General features: G+C 40.0%; 1 long non-coding RNA gene across 1 annotated transcript; it reads right to left on the bottom strand.

Moving 5' to 3' along the window:
• Nucleotides 1-3,835: 3,835 nt before the first annotated feature.
• LOC102547969 (uncharacterized) lies at nucleotides 3,836-14,615 on the bottom strand. Its single transcript, XR_010053124.1, has 2 exons — nucleotides 9,647-14,615; nucleotides 3,836-3,919 (listed from the first exon to the last, which is right to left on the bottom strand). It is a non-coding gene; the product is annotated as an uncharacterized LOC102547969 (long non-coding RNA).
• Nucleotides 14,616-19,390: the final 4,775 nt, after the last annotated feature.

The following is a 19,390-nucleotide window of genomic DNA, read 5'->3' as shown; positions in this document are numbered from 1 at the left end:
AGGAAGGAAGGAAGGAAGGAAGGAAGGAAGGAAGGAAGGAAGGAAGAGAAAAAAGCCCTTGCTAAGTAAATGAATGAATTGTGGGTTAGGGTGGGTTGGGTGAGTTTTAACAGAACGTTGGTGTTCACCTCTCATTTTCTTAAAATTAACTAGTAGGTCCTCAGCCATTTCATTCATCTAGTGATCATCCATTTAGAGAAAGTATTTTTTTTTACTTATAACTCCAACTGGTATTTTTTCAGACAAGGAAAGAAACTATTTTTTTCTTGTATTTGCCTCATATTCAGACATACTCTCAACTGTAAAGGAACTTTACAGGTCTTCCACAGGTTTTTGCAAATCATTCTGGACATACCACTATCATTTAATCAGCTTATTGCAACTTCCTTTCTGCTACTTTCCAGGTTCTTTCTTCCTCCCTTTCAACCACCTAACACTGGATAAGGGAGAAAAAAGGAAAGGAAAGCACTCCCTGAATAAAGTCAGGGTTGGAAAGTGGGAGAGAGCTGTTATCATTAGACTACTTCCTGCTGATTGGGGGCATTGAGTTCCTTGGGGCAAGTTTAATCTTCATTGCCACGATATCTAATTTCTGCTTCTTGATTTTTCTTTGCAAACAACTATCTAACAAACTGTGATCTACAACAACCAACCAGTACACACACACACATTTCTCAGGGCCCCTACCATTTACACACCCTCTGAAAAGTCCCCAGAATTCAAATGTCACATGGTAACAGAAACTATCTGTCTGGCAAACTCATTCCCCTGCTAGAGCTCACAGCAAATCACAGTCAGCTGTTGCAGACAGTCTCAAGCAGCTCCATATCCCACGCCTGGGATTAAAGTGAAACCCATTCTTACAACATTTCAGTACTTTTCAAAGAAACCATGATTCCAAAATTGTCACTACAGCTCATCATCTGCAAATAAAGCAAATTTCCTTTTTGTGCCATGCTAATTCGGATTATTTCCTTTTTTATTTAATATATTAGATGAAACTTTTAAAATAATACTGAACAATACAATAGCTGAAAATCTGAGGATCCCACATTATTCTGATTTTAACAGCAATCATTTCCATATTTTGTCATTTGTGCAATCTAGGTTACTAGTCTTTAATAACTAGTCTCTGAAATTGTATGTGGTTTCTCTTTTCTTAGACTTTAATTAAAAATGGCTCATGGATTAAAATAATGACCTTTGAAGACTCTAGTAGGTTAAAATAATCTGTTAATATGATCTTTCATTTGTTCATCTGATAAACCATATTAAGTATTTTTAATAATTCCTTTTATAAAGAACCATGCTTACACTTGTTGGTGAAGCCCACTTGCTCATAATCCATGCTTCTTTCAGTATTTGCTAACATATTTGGTGTAGAAGTTTTGCCTCCATGTTAATGGACTTCCACAGTTCAATTTTTATGTTTCCTTTATTATTTTGAGGGTATCTTATTCAAGCCTCAGAGAATTCACTGTCATTTGTTTATGCTGTAGCCAAAATGGGATGTATTTATGAGTTCCTACTAATACTGTGGCAAATTCCCAGGAAGTTAGTGGCATAAACAATATAGTTACAGAAGACGAAACCAAGTTAAAGAGATGTGACACTTCTTCAGGCTTCACAGGCTTCTACTTCCCACCTTCTCCTTGTCCAGGGTGACACACATCTTGACTCACCTCACCTCACCTCAGCTTCCCACCTCACAGCTCCACTCGTAAGGACCCATGTGATAACACCAGAACCTAGGTAATCCAGGATGATCTTCCTGTCACAAGACTTTTCATCATGTCTACCAAGTCCCTTCACCAAGCAAAGAAACAGAAACAGATTCACAGGCTCTAGACACTGAGATGTGGTCTGCCTTGGGGGACTATAATTCTGTCTGTCAAATGAAGGAATTTTGAGTGTTCAGAAACTTTTTTAAAAAATTTTTTAATCTTTATTAACTTGAGTATTTCTTGTTTACATTTTGATTGTTATTCCCCTTCCTGGTTTCCGGGCCAACATCCCCCTAACCCCTACCCCTCCCCTTCTTTATGGGTGTTCCCCTCCCCATCCTTCCCCATTACCGCCCTCCCCCCAACAATCACATTCACTGGGGGTTCAGTCTTGGCAGGACCAAGGGCTTCCCCTTCCACTGGTACTCTTACTAGGCTATTTATTGCTACCTATGAGGTTGGAGCCCAGGGTCAGTCCATGTATAGTCTTTGGGTAGTGGCTTAGTCCCTGGAAGCTCTGGTTCAGAAACTTTTATAGCAATTAAACAGAGTAATTTTATGATTGTTGACTCTATTAATAGACTATTAGGACTTAATTTTTTTTCTTTTTTCAACATTTTCTTTTTACATATTAACTTATTTGGGTTTTTTGTTCTGTGTTGTTTTGGTTTGTTTTGCTTTTTTTGTTTTGTTTTGTTTTATTTTTGAGATAGGGTCTATGTTACTCTGGTTGTCCTAGAATTCACTAGGTAGACCAGGCTGGACTCAAACTCATAGAGATCCATTTACCTCTGCTCCAAAGTGCTGGGATTAAAGGAGTGCACCACCACACCTGGCCCACTTTTTTGTTTAATTTTACTGAAGGAAAAAAAAGGTGTGCTAGTAAAGATACTTGTTTGTAGAATACTGATATTTAAAATTTGATTTTTCACAAGAGATACTTTGAGAAGTGATGCCTTAAAAAGTTGTGACTCGTGTTCGCTTCGGCAGCACATATACTAAAAAGTTGTGACTCAGATCTAAGATCAGCTGGAACAAAGGCTTTTTAATATGCTTTAGTCATCTTTCTAAATTCTACTGTGACTCATATGTAAGTTTTTATAAATATTCTTTTATCCATCTCGGTAATTGATACACCCCCAGAAAAACCAACAGGTCAGCAGCCTTCTGTGCTACGCATGTGCCATCTGCTCTTACAGACTTCATGACTCAAAGAGAAGCTGGGAGAACCTGTGCATCATCCAACCTAATACCACATGAGGAGAATTCTGTGCTGCCCTAGATGGGCCTTTCACGTCCCACTTATTACTCTCCTGAGATCTTATACATCACACGTGGGAAGGTCACCGAGGACTCTCAGTTTTCTGAACAGGGAGCAGAATATTCTTCCTTCCCTTGGGGAGCTAAAACTCTAGGGATCCACATTTAGGGCTTGCTGCATCACATTACTTCTCTGACACTCCGTTGCCGTGACAAGGGTGGGGTGTCTTTTCAGTTAAAGATAATCTGGATTTTTATCAATCCAGAAGAGGGAATGGGGAATTATAAGTCTTAATAAGGAAAGTGAGGAACAAGTACTCTAAAAGCACTTCCCATGAGTGTCTGAAGACCACTGCCACTGTCGGCCCATCACCAATCATAGACTGGTCTCTTTTGCTAAATATGGGGCAATGGAGAAGAGGGAGGGGATTCTCGGAAGGATGTTTGATGTTGGTGTATTTATGGTTGAAGCTGAGGTATCCTTGCTCTGCTGCTCACTACTCTGGACTTAGATTATGGTCTGAGGATTTTCCTCCAGTTCTTGAAAGTCCAATAGTAGAATATAACATACATTCTATCCGGATTCAATTTGTTTAGTTGTGGAAGAAAGTCTCAGAGTATCTTGTTTGTTTGCTGTGTAGGGTGGGGGTGCGGTATTGATCGTTGTTTGTTGTTTGAGAAAGGGTCTAACTATGTACCTCTGGCTGTTCTGGAACTGACCATAGAGACCAGGCTGGTCTCAAACTCACAGGGGCTGGAATTAATGGTGTGCATGTGGCACCATGTCCAGCTTTGATATTTTTGAAGTCATTCCAAGCAGTGAAATTAATACTAATAATTACTTGTCAGGATAATCCATCAACTTTTTATTAACCACTCCTTGCTTTGTCTTTCTTGGCCCATGAGCAGCAAATGATCCAGTTAACTTCAGCCTCCTGAAAACAAAAAACAAAAAACAAAAACTTGTATCTTCCAAATTCCAGGACACCCCAGCTCAGCTCTTTTATCCCCTCTCTGGGCCTTATTACCTAATCTCCAATATTAATTCCTCTCATATTCTTGCCCTCATCCTCTTCTCTTTTTGCACTCATCCCTTACAGATATAATCTAATCTCTTGGCTTCCTGTTATTCCCAAAATAGACTATAAATTACAGCTTTATATATCAAACTGCCTGTTTGAAAGTTCCAGCAGCATACCAAACCTACCTCAGCCAAGACAGAAGTTTCTTGCCAGCTAGACTATGCTATGATCCTTCACAAGCTTCTCCAGACACTGTCACATCTGCACTCTTGCAGCCATTTGGACCAAAATGCTTGTGTCCTCATCCTTAACCCTTCTCCGTGAGTACTTTCCGTAGCTTCGACATCCCCCTACTCGCTCAGATTTACCTACAAAATATAGTATCTATATATCCTTACAACTGTTTATTACACCACCACTTTCTGCAGCAACACATCATTTCATCAAAGAGCTCTTTCCTTACCATCTCATCCTCAACTCAGAATCCTCTACTTCCTATTTCTGTCACAGTAACTATTACCGGCTGGGATATTATGTTTATTTAATTTTCTATATTGCCACAAGGTTTGATCACTATTCCATTCCAGTGAGGCATCTGGACAAAAGAGGAATGGATCTAGCAATCAATTCATTGCTTAATACCCTGCTGTTTATGATGAGGTGCTAAATGCCAAAGACCTGCAGTTTCTGGCCTTGGGCAGAGTCAGCTACAGTACCAAAGTAACTTAGACTTAGATTCATAAATGTTTTATTATTATAAAGCAACCCTAAATATCTCATAAGACCAAGTCTTACCTCCACCAATGCTCTTCCCTCTCGGCAGCCTCAAGAAGAAACAAGAACAAGAAAGAACCACCGGGCACAAAAATTTTTGTTGAAAACAAGGACCACTCAGAAAACAATGAAAGTGAATGTTCAAAAGGAAGATTGAATGTTTGCCCCCATGGGCTGCAGTTGTGGCTAATAGGAAAAGAAGCAGAGATAAGGGATTGCACAGACAGCCCTAGCAGAGCAAACCACACTCTGGTTTCCAAGTGGAATGTCAAGTGAATTTTCCAATTCTTCCACCTCATCCTTCTCTCCCAGATCTGGAGGAGGTTTGCTAAGTGTGTCATACTGGTAATCACATATCAGATCACACAGGCAGGTGCAGAGGGCACAGACACAGAGGCAGCCTTCAACACAACTGCTCTGTGTCATTCATTGTCCCTTATCAACATTAAGAGAAGCAGAAATCACCTGAGACTACATGTCAACCCTCCACAAAAACTAGAGAGAAGATTTCATGGCCTCCCTGGCTTTACTTCTCTGTCATCAAAGTAATTTTGAATCTCCCAGAATCTTCAAGCTATTTGGTTCTAGACAAAGGCATATGGGGCCCTTAGAAGATGCATAGTCCCATTTTCTTTCTACAGGCAGATGAAGTTCACTACTTTAGTAGACAAAAATACTGATTCTATTTCTTCTTCCTTCTCAGACCTTTTTAGGCTACCAAAATAAAGCACGGTGTTTCCTCTAAACAACTTGGAGCAGAAGGAGTTTCCCTCTTTATTCACCCTAACCCTAACCCTAACCCTAACCCTAACCCTAACCCTAACCCTCTATCTTTTTTTTATTCTTGTCTTTCTGTCTGTTCAAGCATCTCTGCCTTACTGGTACCGCTCTCTTCCTTTTCTTTGCATGCATCTTTGTCTCTCTGTTCTCTGCCCACTCACAATTTCTGTCTTCTATGCTTCACCCCTATGCTAATCCCTGTCACCCCCACCTGACTACCTCATTCCTGGTTCAGTTTCGCATTCCTTGGAACGAATGTGTACTATCAAAGTCTTCACCCAGGAATCTGTGAGCTCCACCCCAACACCTGGTGCTTAAACAACAGAGGAATTCACCTCCACAATTCACATAGGCTCAGGCACCTTCTTGAAAGTATCTTTCTTCAGTTCTTTCACTCCTGTCTTCTAACTCACGTATCCTTTTGGGGGAGTCGGGGGGGGGGACTAGTGAGTTTTTCTCAGAGTTCAAAGATAGCACTACTTCAAATTTTTAAGATTTGTTTTTATTATTTTAAAATGTATAAAATTTTAAAATGTATATGTATGTGTGCTTGTGTGGGGATATGTGTGGGGATATGTGCAGTGCACAAGAGCACCTGTGCCTGTAGATGCCAGAAGAAGTTGGATCCCCTGAAGCAAGAGTTAAACACAGTTGCAAGCCACCCAACATGGGTCTCCTGCAGTTAAAGCTCTTAACTACTGAGCATCAGTCTGGGCTCTTGGTATTCATTTGACATCACTGTTGTTCTTCCGTTCATTTTCTCAATGTCAGATTAAAATCAAACTGGAAGTGGGAATCGTGGGTCATGTTGGGGACACATAGTTAAAAAAGTTTTTTCCAAGTCTATTTTAGGTGCCTACCTCCCTTCAAGAGACAACCCATTCACTCCAAAAACATACATACAAGTAACATTATATAGACTTGGAGTACACACACACACACACACACACACACACACACACACACACGAAGCCATGGATTTGAAAGAGAGCCAGGAGTTTACACTAAAAGCCCAGGAAGAAAAAACGTATGGTAGGATGGACCATGAGACAGAGACTAGATAGAAAGAATCTCTTGTCAATACCAGACAATGAACATGGGTTGTTAGACAGTTAATAGTCAATGTTAAGTTGTTTGGAGTGTTATGATGTCACCAGCAAGAACCTGTTGCACAATATAGGCAATAGTTAGGAGCTTGAGAGGAAGGGGACTGAGGTTACTTGTATCTGGGAGGATTCAAAGCTGACAAGTTGGCTGGAGAGAACAAGGAGCTAAAGATAAAGGGCAGATATATAGAAAGAATTAAAGGGAGATACAGTTAAGAGAATAGAGGCTCTTAAGGAACCAAGAAGCTCTGTAAAGTAAGTTGAGCTTGTCCCCGTGTCATTTTTCAGGGATTAAAGGAAAATGTTATGACAGAAGAACAAAGACTTCTTACAAACATAGAGTCACAACAATGTCCATTCAGCAGTCACATGCTTCCTAATAAAGAAAAGCCAGAGGAAAGAATTCACCCTGGCCCACTTCACTCAAAGTCCACTTGTTTCCTGCTCCCTGGGGGTCTTTACAAACAAGGAGACTAGAATCTGCCTTGGCCCCTTTCCTTCCCACTCTCTAAATCACTAACAAAGTCATATCCCTGCATAAACCCAGCCAAGCCATCCCTAGTTACCACCACAGAACTAGGAGGAGAGATGGAAATCCACCCAGAGAGAACCAGATGCAACCAGGTGGGGGTAGGGTGCCCATTGGAACATTTCAGAACACAAGGGCCTCCTGTAGTTCCTGGAATTTCAGCAGGGAACAGGAGCCCTGTGTCCTTCACACCCCACTGGGCAGTTCTCTTTTCCCTAACCCTTTACTTACACATGAACTAACAGGAACATAAAAATCCTATTTATCCAAGTCATTCCCAGGAGGGAATTGGCAGTTCTTGTAACTGGCTTGACTCCCAGATGCCTCCAGGGATTAAAGTATGGGTCAGGAGGACCAGAATGTGGCCAAGAGCCCAACAAGCTTCATCAGTACCTTAGAATTGTCTCCAGTTGTCAAAAGTGGATAGAGCCAAACATGTTTACACACACACACACACACACACACACACACACACACACACACACACACACTCTCATACATACACACAACTACTTCTCTTGTTTAGAACTACATCTTATAATTGCCTTTCACAAGGAAATCTTCTCCATTTCATAATAGCTCAGTCCACCTTACATCTGTATTATTGTTCATTTATTCAAGCTTCAAAATCAATTGATTTGTTTTGGTTTTCTCTCTTCCTTTCTGCCCAAGATTTATAGTAAGTAGCCTCTACCTTGAGGCCCGTATTTCTCTCTCTTTCTTAATTTTATAATATACATTTTTTTCCTTCAGGAAGTTCCATGAAATGCATGTGTTCCAACAGTTTCCCAGAATCCAATATGCCCATTTTTCCAGTCCCTCTGGTAAAAAGGAACAGGGCTCAAAACAAACACAACAGTTCATGATATATGGTAGCAAGATGTACAGAGCAGATTGTCACACACAAACAAGGAACTTCTCACCCAAACATCCATTATCATGCTAGACATTCTTTAAAAACAAAGCATTTACCCAAAAAAGTGCATGTATTGCTACAAAATATCTATGGACATTTCTCTTTGATGATGAGTTTTTGCAACATTTTTAGTAAACCTGTAAGCCTAAAAGCCTAGAATTATCAACCAGGCAGCATACATGAGCTGGTCCGAGGTCCAGACACATATACAGCAGAAGATTGCTAGTCTAGCCTCTATGGGAGAAAACAGGAGACTTGAGGCCCCAGAGAGTGGGGAGTCCTGGCAGGGAGGGGGCACAGCCTCTCGGAGACAGGTGAGGAGGAGGAATGGGATGAGGAACTGTGGGAGGGTAGACCAGGAGGGGGTAATGACTGGATGGTAAAAAAATATATATTTTTTTAAAGCCTAAAATTAGTGTAGGTAAGTCCTGTTTTCAACTTCAATATCTCATTTTATATATTTTATCAGCTCCACAACTGGCTCTTTGACTGTCTCCAAATATCAACTTACAATATGCTGTACCCCAGTGTTGGATTACTGAGAAATGTATTATGAAGTGTTTTCTGACAAGTGAGTATAAACTTCAACATCTTTGCCTTCTAGTCACACCTGACACAGTAAACCAAAGGGACTACTCAGCTATCATTGACTGGGGAAAACGGCCTACCACTATATTGCCAGCAGTCCTTGACAGACTAGTGAGGACAGATGATCTATGTGAGGTGCTATCTGTAACAACTGCCACCATCTCTGACTTAGATATGCAGGGTGTGTTCCCCATTAAAGCAATTATGAGAAGGAGGGTATCTCTATGTAGAGTATGTGTAGAGTTGTTAATCATCTTTTTTTTTTAAGTTTCAGTGTTAGTGTTGCAGTGTTTCAGTGTTTGTCCTCTTTGAAATCAGGGGACAAGGAATTGGATGTGAAAAGTATGGACTATCACATTAAGGTTTATGTTCTTATTTTGAGGTGGTTAAAAGCATAACTCTTTATTTTGGGGTATCATGGGTACAGTTCTCCGTAGAGACCTATAAGAGACCATAGGTTCTCTCAGACTATCCTCACGTGGTTTCCATAGACCTCGCATCCTCATTAGCGACTATTCTATGCAGTCTCCAGTGTCTCCACTGAGAATGTAAGGTCCTGAGGGAGGGGAGAACCCAGATCAACCTGGAAGCCTCTTCTTTGATAGTATCTACTAGAGGCTTCATCATTATTGACTAATATTCATGATGCTAAAAGTTATGCATGTTATCAGAAGAGAAAAGTAATCACCAACATCACCCAGTTACAAATTTTGAGACTTACAATAGTGACCTTCCTATAAAACATATTGATGCAATAATGGCACAGATATTATGGGAGTAACCAATGTTAACTGGATTTAAGGCTCACTCCATGAGACGTAACCCACATCTGAAACTGATGAAGAGGCTAAGAACATGAGACTAGCAAGGTCATGGACCTTTGTGGAAACGTACTATCATTAGTCTATTAAAGGGACACAGGAATAAAATGGCTGCTAATGATGTACCTGTATCCATAGATCAGAGCATCGATCGACTTCATCAGAGAAGCTTTTTCTTGCAGTATATGGTAATTAAAACAGATTCACAACTGAACAATGTGCAGAGAGTGAGAATCTTTGGAGCACTCAGCCCTAGATGGGATTTCTTTATCAAATCTTTCCCTCTGAGCTCAGGGATCTACATAGAAAAGGAAACAAAAAAGTATAAGAGCCAGGGGTGGTGGACAACTCTAAGGAAGCTGTGTCTCCTTACAGATACAACAGGACTGGTACACTTATTAATTTGTAGTGATTATGACGCCATGCACAAGATCTGCACAATTTCAAACTAGACAAAACTCCAGCATGGAGAAAGGAAGTAGACACAAAAGTCCCACCCTAACTAAAAAGCTATTTATATTTGCTGGAAAAGGGAAAATAATTTCTTCTAACGGGATGTCACTGGGTCTATCAGCCACACTCCAGGGTAGGTCTGGTACCCACGAGTAAGTTAGTCAATACAAAACAGATACCATGGTATGTGTGGGGTGGGGGTTGTTATTTGGTTTTTGTTTATTTGCTTGTTTGTTTGCCTTATTGAGGTTTTGTTTGTTTTGATTTTCAGTTTGGAGGTTTTAATTTGTTTTCTTTTGCTCCCTTTGAGAGGAAAAAAAATAACACATAAAGCAAAATGGTAGGGCAGTAGAATAATCTGAGAGGATTTGGGGGAGAGAAAAAATATGATCAAAATACATTGTATGAAAAATTTAAAATAAAAACTAATGGAAAACAGCTTGACAAGTAAACTGAAATGCAACTGCACAAATCAAGTGAAAGGTTGATTGAGTGGTCATCAAATAATTTAAAAGTTTTATTCTTGAGATTTTATACCATCCTAAAATTGTGGGGAGAGGTGTTTGCTTGCTTGTTTGTTGTTTGTTTGTTCAGCCGATATCCTTTCTTTCTTTATTGTTTTTATTAAAATAAACATTTTATACACTATGTTTTGTGTTCTTTTCTCTCTCAAAATTGTTCCCTCATATTCTCTCTCTCTCTCTCTCTCTCTCTCTCTCTCTCTCTCTCTCAAACAAAACAACAATAAGAAAAAATGAAAATCAAAACAGGGGGGCTGGAGAGATGGCTCAGCGGTTAAGAGCACTGACTGCTCTTCCAGTGGTCATGAGTTCAATTCCCAGCAACCACATGGTGGCTCACAACCATCTGTAATTGGATCTGATGCTCTCTTCTGGTCTGTCTGAAGACAGCAACAATGTATTCATATAAATAAAAATAAATAAATCTTTTAAAAAAAGAAAACAAAAATAAAAGTCAAAACAGAATAAAAAATTAAAAGTCAGTAAGAAAGAAAGAAACATCTCTCTTGTTCCCCTAGACCCAATCCCTCAGTCTCATTCCTAATGCTGCAACTGATCACCAGCTGTAGCTTCCCTTCCCTGCTGCCCACATCTCCTGTGGATCCCACAGATCATCCCCTCCTAAACTCCCTTCCCAAACTCCTACCTCTATCCCAACCACTTAACTGGGCATTAACTGTGAACACACCAGCTGAGAAGGCTAGTAAAACAGGCAACACACTTTGAAAATCCAGAATAGAAACCGAAACCAAGGAACAAAACAACTATCCAATAAGTATAAACCTATAATCATCCCAAACCCAGGTACCGACATACCAATAGCAGGACAGTTTGTCTTCAGTGGAGCCCACATATCCTACCACAGCAGGCCCTGAATTCTCCAACATAGCTGAATCACAGGAAAAAGACCTTACTTAAAACCAACTATATGAAGATGAGAGAGGTTCTTAAAGAGGAAATGAAAAAACTCCCTTTAAAAAATCTGGGGTTTCCGGTGGGGGAGGGCCCAGGAGCGGAAGGGGTGTGCCTGAGACACCGCCGGAACCTGAAGGAACAGACCAGATAAACAGTTCTCTGCACCCAAATCCCGTGGGAGGGAGAGCTAAACCTTCAGAGAGGCAGACACGCCTGGGAAACCAGAAGAGACTGCACTCTGCACACATCTCGGACTCCAGAGGAAAACACCAAACGCCATCTGGAACCCTGGTGCACAGAAGCTCCCGGAAACGGCGGCGCAGATCTTCCTGGTTGCTGCCGCCACAGAGAGCTTGTGAGCAACACCCCGCGAGCGAACTTGAGCCTCGGGACCACAGGTAAGACCAACTTTTCTTCTGCAAGTGACATGCCTGGTGAACTCAAGACACAGGCCCACAGGAACAGCTGAAGACCTGTAGAGAGGAAAAACTACACGCCCGAAAGCAGAACACTCTGTCTCCATAACTGGCTGAAAGAAAACAGGAAAACAGGTCTACAACACTCCTGACACACAGGCTTATAGGACAGTCTAGCCACTGTCAGAAATAGCAGAACAAAGTAACACTAGAGATAATCTGATGGCGAGAGGCAAGCGCAGGAACCCAAGCAACAGAAACCAAGACAACATGGCACCATCGGAGCCCAATTCTCCCATCAAAACAAACATGGAATATCCAAACACACCAGAAAAGCAAGATCTAGTTTCAAAATCATATTTGACCATGATGCTGGAGGACTTCAAGAAAGACGTGAAGAACTCCCTTAGAGAAACACAGGAAAACATTAATAAACAAGTAGAAGCCTACAGAGAGGAATCGCAAAAATGCCTGAAAGAATTCCAGGAAAACATAAATAAACAAGTAGAAGCCCGTAGAGAGGAGTCACAAAAATCCCTGAAAGAATTCCAGGAAAACACAATCAAACAGTTGAAGGAATTAAAAATGGAAATAGAAGCAATCAAGAAAGAACACATGGAAACAACCCTGAATATAGAAAACCAAAAGAAGAGACAAGGAGCTGTAGATACAAGCTTCACCAACAGAATACAAGAGATAGAAGAGAGAATCTCAGGAGCAGAAGATTCCATAGAAATCATTGACTCAACTGTCAAAGATAATGTAAAGTGGAAAAAGCTACTGGTCCAAAACATACAGGAAATCCAGGACTCAATGAGAAGATCAAACCTAAGGATAATAGGTATAGAAGAGAGTGAAGACTCCCAGCTCAAAGGACCAGTAAATATCTTCAACAAAATCATAGAAGAAAACTTCTCTAACCTAAAAAAAGAGATACCCATAGGCATACAAGAAGCCTACAGAACTCCAAATAGATTGGACCAGAAAAGAAACACCTCCCGTCACATAATAGTCAAAACACCAAACGCACAAAATAAAGAAAGAATATTAAAAGCAGTAAGGGAAAAAGGTCAAGTAACATATAAAAGCAGACCTATCAGAATCACACCAGACTTTTCGCCAGAAACTATGAAGGCCAGAAGATCCTGGACTGATGTCATACAGACCCTAAGAGAACACAAATGCCAGCCCAGGTTACTGTATCCTGCAAAACTCTCAATTAACATAGATGGAGAAACCAAGATATTCCATGACAAAACCAAATTTACACAATATCTTCCTACAAATCCAGCACTACAAAGGATAATAAATGGTAAAGCCCAACATAAGGAGACAAGCTATACCCTAGAAGAAGCAAGAAACTAATCGTCTTGGCAACAAAACAAAGAGAAGAAAAGCACACAAACATAACCTCACATCCAAATATGAATATAACAAGGAAGCAATAATCACTATTCCTTAATATCTCTCAACATCAATGGCCTCAACTCCCCAATAAAAAGACATAGATTAACAAACTGGATACGCAACGAGGACCCTGTATTCTGCTGCCTACAGGAAACACACCTCAGAGACAAAGACAGACACTACCTCAGAGTGAAAGGCTGGAAAACAACTTTCAAAGCAAATGATCAGAAGAAGCAAGCTGGAGTAGCCATTCTAATATCAAATAAAATCAATTTTCAACTAAAAGTCATCAAAAAAAGATAAGGAAGGACACTTCATATTCATCAAAGGAAAAATCCACCAAGATGAACTCTCAATCCTAAATATCTATGCCCCAAATACAAGGGCACCTACATGTGTAAAAGAAATCTTACTAAAGCTCAAAACACACATTGCACCTCACACAATAATAGTAGGAGATTTCAACACCCCACTCTCATCAATGGACACATCACGGAAACAGAAAATAAACAGAGACGTAGACAGACTAAGAGAAGTCATGAGCCAAATGGACTTAACAGATATTTATAGAACATTCTATCCTAAAGCAAAAGGATATACCTTCTTCTCAGCTCCTCATGGTACTTTCTCCAAAATTGACCATATAATTGGGCAAAAAAACGGGCCTCAACAGGTACAGAAAGATAGAAATAATCCCATGCGTGCTATCAGACCACCACGGCCTAAAACTGGTCTTCAATAACAATAAGGGAAGAATGCCCACATATACGTGGAAATTGAACAATGCTCTACTCAATGATAACCTGGTCAAGGAAGAAATAAAGAAAGAAATTAAAAACTTTTTAGAATTTAATGAAAATGAAGGTACAACTTACCCAAACTTATGGGACACAATGAAAGCTGTGCTAAGAGGAAAACTCATAGCGCTGAGTGCCTGCAGAAAGAAACAGGAAAGAGCATATGTCAGCAGCTTGACAGCACACCTAAAAGCTCTAGAACAAAAAGAAGCAAATACACCCAGGAGGAGTAGAAGGCAGGAAATAATCAAACTCAGAGCTGAAATCAACCAAGTAGAAACAAAAAGGACCATACAAAGAATCAACAGAACCAAAAGTTGGTTCTTTGAGAAAATCAACAAGATAGATAAACCCTTAGCCAGACTAACAAGAGGACACAGAGAGTGTGTCCAAATTAACAAAATCAGAAATGAAAAGGGAGACATAACTACAGATTAAGAGGAAATTCAAAAAATCATCAGATCTTACTATAAAAGCCTATATTCAACAAAACTTGAAAATCTGCAGGAAATGGATAATTTCCTAGACAGATACCAGGTACCGAAGTTAAATCAGGAACAGATAAACCAGTTAAACAACCCCATAACTCCTAAGGAAATAGAAGCAGTCATTAAAGGTCTCCCAACCAAAAAGAGCCCAGGTCCAGACGGGTTTAGTGCAGAATTCTATCAGACCTTCATAGAAGACCTCATACCAATATTATCCAAACTATTCCACAAAATTGAAACAGATGGAGCACTACCGAATTCCTTCTATGAAGCCACAATTACTCTTATACCTAAACCACACAAAGACCCAACAAAGAAAGAGAACTTCAGACCAATTTCCCTTATGAATATCGACGCAAAAATACTCAATAAAATTCTGGCAAACCGAATCCAAGAGCACATCAAAACAATCATCCACCATGATCAAGTAGGCTTCATCCCAGGCATGCAGGGATGGTTTAATATACGGAAAACCATCAACGGGATCCATTATATAAACAAACAGAAAGAACAAAACCACATGATCATTTCATTAGATGCTGAGAAGCATTTGACAAAATTCAACACCCCTTCATGATAAAAGTCCTGGAAAGAATAGGAATTCAAGGCCCATACCTAAACATAGTAAAAGCCATATACAGCAAACCAGTTGCTAACATTAAACAAAATGGAGAGAAACTTGAAGCAATCCCACTAAAATCAGGGACTAGACAAGGCTGCCCACTCTCTCCCTACTTATTCAATATAGTTCTTGAAGTTCTAGCCAGAGCAATCAGACAACAAAAGGAGGTCAAGGGGATATAGATCGGAAAAGAAGAAGTCAAAATATCACTATTTGCAGATGATATGATAGTATATTTAAGTGATCCCAAAAGTTCCACCAGAGAACTACTAAAGCTGATAAACAACTTCAGCAAAGTGGCTGGGTATAAAATTAACTCAAATAAATCAGTAGCCTTCCTCTACACAAAAGAGAAACTAGCCGAGAAAGAAATTAGGGAAACGACACCCTTCATAATAGACCCAAATAATATAAAGTACCTCGGTGTGACTTTAACCAAGCAAGTAAAAGATTTGTACAATAAGAACTTCAAGACACTGAAGAAAGAAATTGAAGAAGACCTCAGAAGATGGAAAGATCTCCCATGCTCATGGATTGGCAGGATTAATTTAGTAAAAATGGTCATTTTACCAAAAGCGATCTACAGATTCAATGCAATCCCCATCAAAATACCAATCCAATTCTTCAAAGAGTTAGACAGAACAATTTTCAAATTCATCTGGAATAACAAAAAACCCAGGATAGCTAAAACTATCCTCAAAAATAAAAGGACTTCAAGGGGAATCACTATCCCTGAACTCAAGCAGTATTACAGAGCAATAGTGATAAAAACTGCATGGTATTGGTACAGAGACAGACAGATAGACCAATGGAATAGAATTGAAGACCCAGAAATGAACCCACACACCTATGGTCACTTGATTTTTGACAAAGGAGCCAAAACCATCCAATGGAAAAAAGATAGCATTTTCAGCAAATGGTGCTGGTTCAACTGGAGGTCAACATGTAGAAGAATGCAGATCGATCCATGCTTATCACCCTGTACAAAGCTTAAGTCCAAGTGGATCAAGGACCTCCACATCAAACCAGACACACTCAAACTAATAGAAGAAAAACTAGGGAAGCATCTGGAACACATGGGCACTGGAAAAAATTTCCTGAACAAAACACCAATGGCTTATGCTCTAAGATCAAGAATCGACAAATGGGATCTCATAAAACTGCCAAGCTTCTGTAAGGCAAAGGACACTGTGGTTAGGACAAAACGGCAACCAACAGATTGGGAAAAGATCTTTACCAATCCTACAACAGATAGAGGCCTTATATCCAAAATATACAAAGAACTCAAGAAGTTAGACCGCAGGGAGACAAATAACCCTATTAGAAAATGAGGTTCAGGGCTAAACAAAGAATTCACAGCTGAGGAATGCCGAATGGCTGAGAAACACCTAAAGAAATGTTCAACATCTTTAGTCATAAGGGAAATGCAAATCAAAACAACCCTGAGATTTCACCTCACACCAGTGAGAATGGCTAAGATCAAAAACTCAGGTGACAGCAGATGCTGGCGAGGATGTGGAGAAAGAGGAACACTCCTCCATTGTTGGTGGGGTTGCAGACTGATACAACCATTCTGGAAATCAGTCTGGAGGTTCCTCAGAAAATTGGACATTGAACTGTCTGAGGATCCAGCTATACCTCTCTTGGGCATATACCCAAAAGATGCCCCAACATATAAAAAAGACACGTGCTCCACTATGTTCATCGCAGCCTTATTTATAATAGCCAGAAGCTGGAAAGAACCCAGATGCCCTTCAACAGAGGAATGGATACAGAAAATGTGGTACATCTACACAATGGAATATTACTCAGCTATCAAAAACAACGACTTTATGAAATTCGTAGGCAAATGGTTGGAACTGGAAAATATCATCCTGAGTGAGCTAACCCAATCACAGAAAGACATCCATGGTATGCACTCATTGATAAGTGGCTATTAGCCCAAATGCTTGAATTACCCTAGATGCCTAGAACAAATGAAACTCAAGACGGATGATCAAAATGTGAATGCTTCACTCCTTCTTTAAAAGGGGAACAAGAATACCCTTGGCAGGGAAGAGAGAGGCAAAGATTAAAACAGAGACAGAAGGAACACCCATTCAGAGCCTGCCCCACATGTGGTCCATACATATACAGCCACCCAATAAGACAAGATGTATGAAACAAAGAAGTGCAGGCCGACAGGAGCCGGATGTAGATCGCTCCTGAGAGACACAGCCAGAATACAGCAAATACAGAGGCGAATGCCAGCAGCAAACCACTGAACTGAGAATAGGACCCCCGTTGAAGGAACCAGAGAAAGAACTGGAAGAGCTTGTAGGGGCTCGAGACCCCATATGTACAACAATGCCAACCAACCAGAGCTTCCAGGGACTAAGCCACTACCTAAAGACTATACATGGACTGACCCTGGACTCTGACCTCATAGGTAGCAATGAATATCCTAGTAAGAGCACCAGTGGAAGGGGAAGCCCTGGGTCCTGCTAAGACTGAACCCCCAGTGAACTAGACTGTTAGGGGGAGGGCGGCAATGGGGGGAGGGTAGGGAGGGGAACACCCATAAGGAGGGGGAGGAGGGAGGGTGATGTTTGCCCGGAAACTGGGAAAGGGAATAACACTCGAAATGTATATAAGAAATACTCAAGTTAATAAAAAAAAAAAAAAGTAAAAAAAAAAGTAAAAAAAAAAATCTGGGAAATCACAAACAGTTGAGGGAAACAAATAAAATTTTTCAAGACCTAAAAATGGAAATAGAATCATTTATTGAAAAAAACAGAATGAGAAAATTATGGAATAGAAAAATTTTAAATAAAAACAGGAACTACAGAGGCAAGCTTTATCAACAGAATAGAAGAGATGGAACAGAGAATCTCGGGCACTGAAGATACTACAGAAGTAAGAGATACATCAGTCAAAGAAAATGTTAAACCTGAAACCTCCTGACACAAAACATTCAGGAAATCTTATACACTATGAAGAGACCAAACCTAAGAGTAATAGAAATAGAGGAAGGAGAAAATCCCAGCTCAGAGGCACAGGAAAATATTTTCAAAAAAAATCAAAGAAGAAAAATTTTCTAACCCAAAGAAGATGCTAAAATGGTACAAGAAGCATACAGAACACCAAATAGACTGGACCAGAAAAGCAAGTTCCCTTGCCACATGAAAATCAAAACACAAAACATGTAGAACAAAGAACAAATTTTGAAAGCTTCAAGGGAAAAGGAACAAGTAACAACATTAAAGGCAGACCTATTAGAATTATGCCTGGCTTCTCAATGGAGACTCTCAAAGCCAGAAGGGCCTAGATGTGTGTTGCAGACTCATTTCCTTCAGCTTCTGAAACTGTAACCTGTCCCTTCCAGGTAGGGACGGTGGCTCTTTCCTATACAGAGCCACATATTGATTTTCAAAACTTATGAAAGCTTTACATGTATTCATAACATTGTTTATGAAGTTTGAAAGGTCATGTTAGAGATTTGTCATCAAATTATATATATTATATATAATTTGAAAATGACTTACATATGCCCTTTTTCTAGACTAAAAGTGAACTTTATAACTAGGAATGCAGCTTTTCTCTGCTGTTGGATACTTATCCACATGCAAGTTGAGGAACATGAGGCTGGAGAGAAAAAATGGACATGACAGGAAGGAAATGAAGGGTAGCCAGGATCACCAGTATCAAATGTCTTAAATGGAACAGCTTTTGTCATCTTCTCTTAAAGACAAGAAGAAAAATCAGTTGTGAGGCACTGAGTGACCAATGGTGCAGATCTTCACATAGAAAACCTTAGTCCTGAGAGACACAGGTGGCAAGGAGTCACATAGGTAAAAAGGAAATGTAAAAACACACTTTCATTTTTGTTTCCTGAAATGAATCTTTGATTACTTTCTCAAAGATATGTTACTGAGATTATCAATGCACTTGCAAAAAGTTTAGAACAAAAAAGAATACTATATGGAATTTAAAAACCCAAGCACAGCTTAAATTCAAGCTACAATGGTCAGTAAATATATGGATGACTCAAGAGTGGATGAAAGGACAAGAGGAGCCAGAATTCTCATCATCCGTAAGCCAAACCCAATATGATGCTCAAAAATTAGGCTCAGGCAAAAATCTTTACTTACTCCTAAGGGCCCATAACACACGGAGGGCCAAGAACGTCATGGTTCAAGTCAAAGAACAAAGAGAACAGAACATGAAGTTTCAATGTCAGCACAAAGCAAGGCTCGTCTTGACATATCAAAC

The sequence above is a fragment of the Rattus norvegicus genome, chromosome 7 (assembly GCF_036323735.1).
Source record: "Rattus norvegicus strain BN/NHsdMcwi chromosome 7, GRCr8, whole genome shotgun sequence".
In the NCBI taxonomy this organism is placed as follows: Eukaryota; Metazoa; Chordata; class Mammalia; order Rodentia; family Muridae; genus Rattus; species Rattus norvegicus.
The sequence above is the reverse complement of the archived record's forward strand: the minus strand, read 5'-3'. Positions and strand labels throughout refer to the sequence as shown.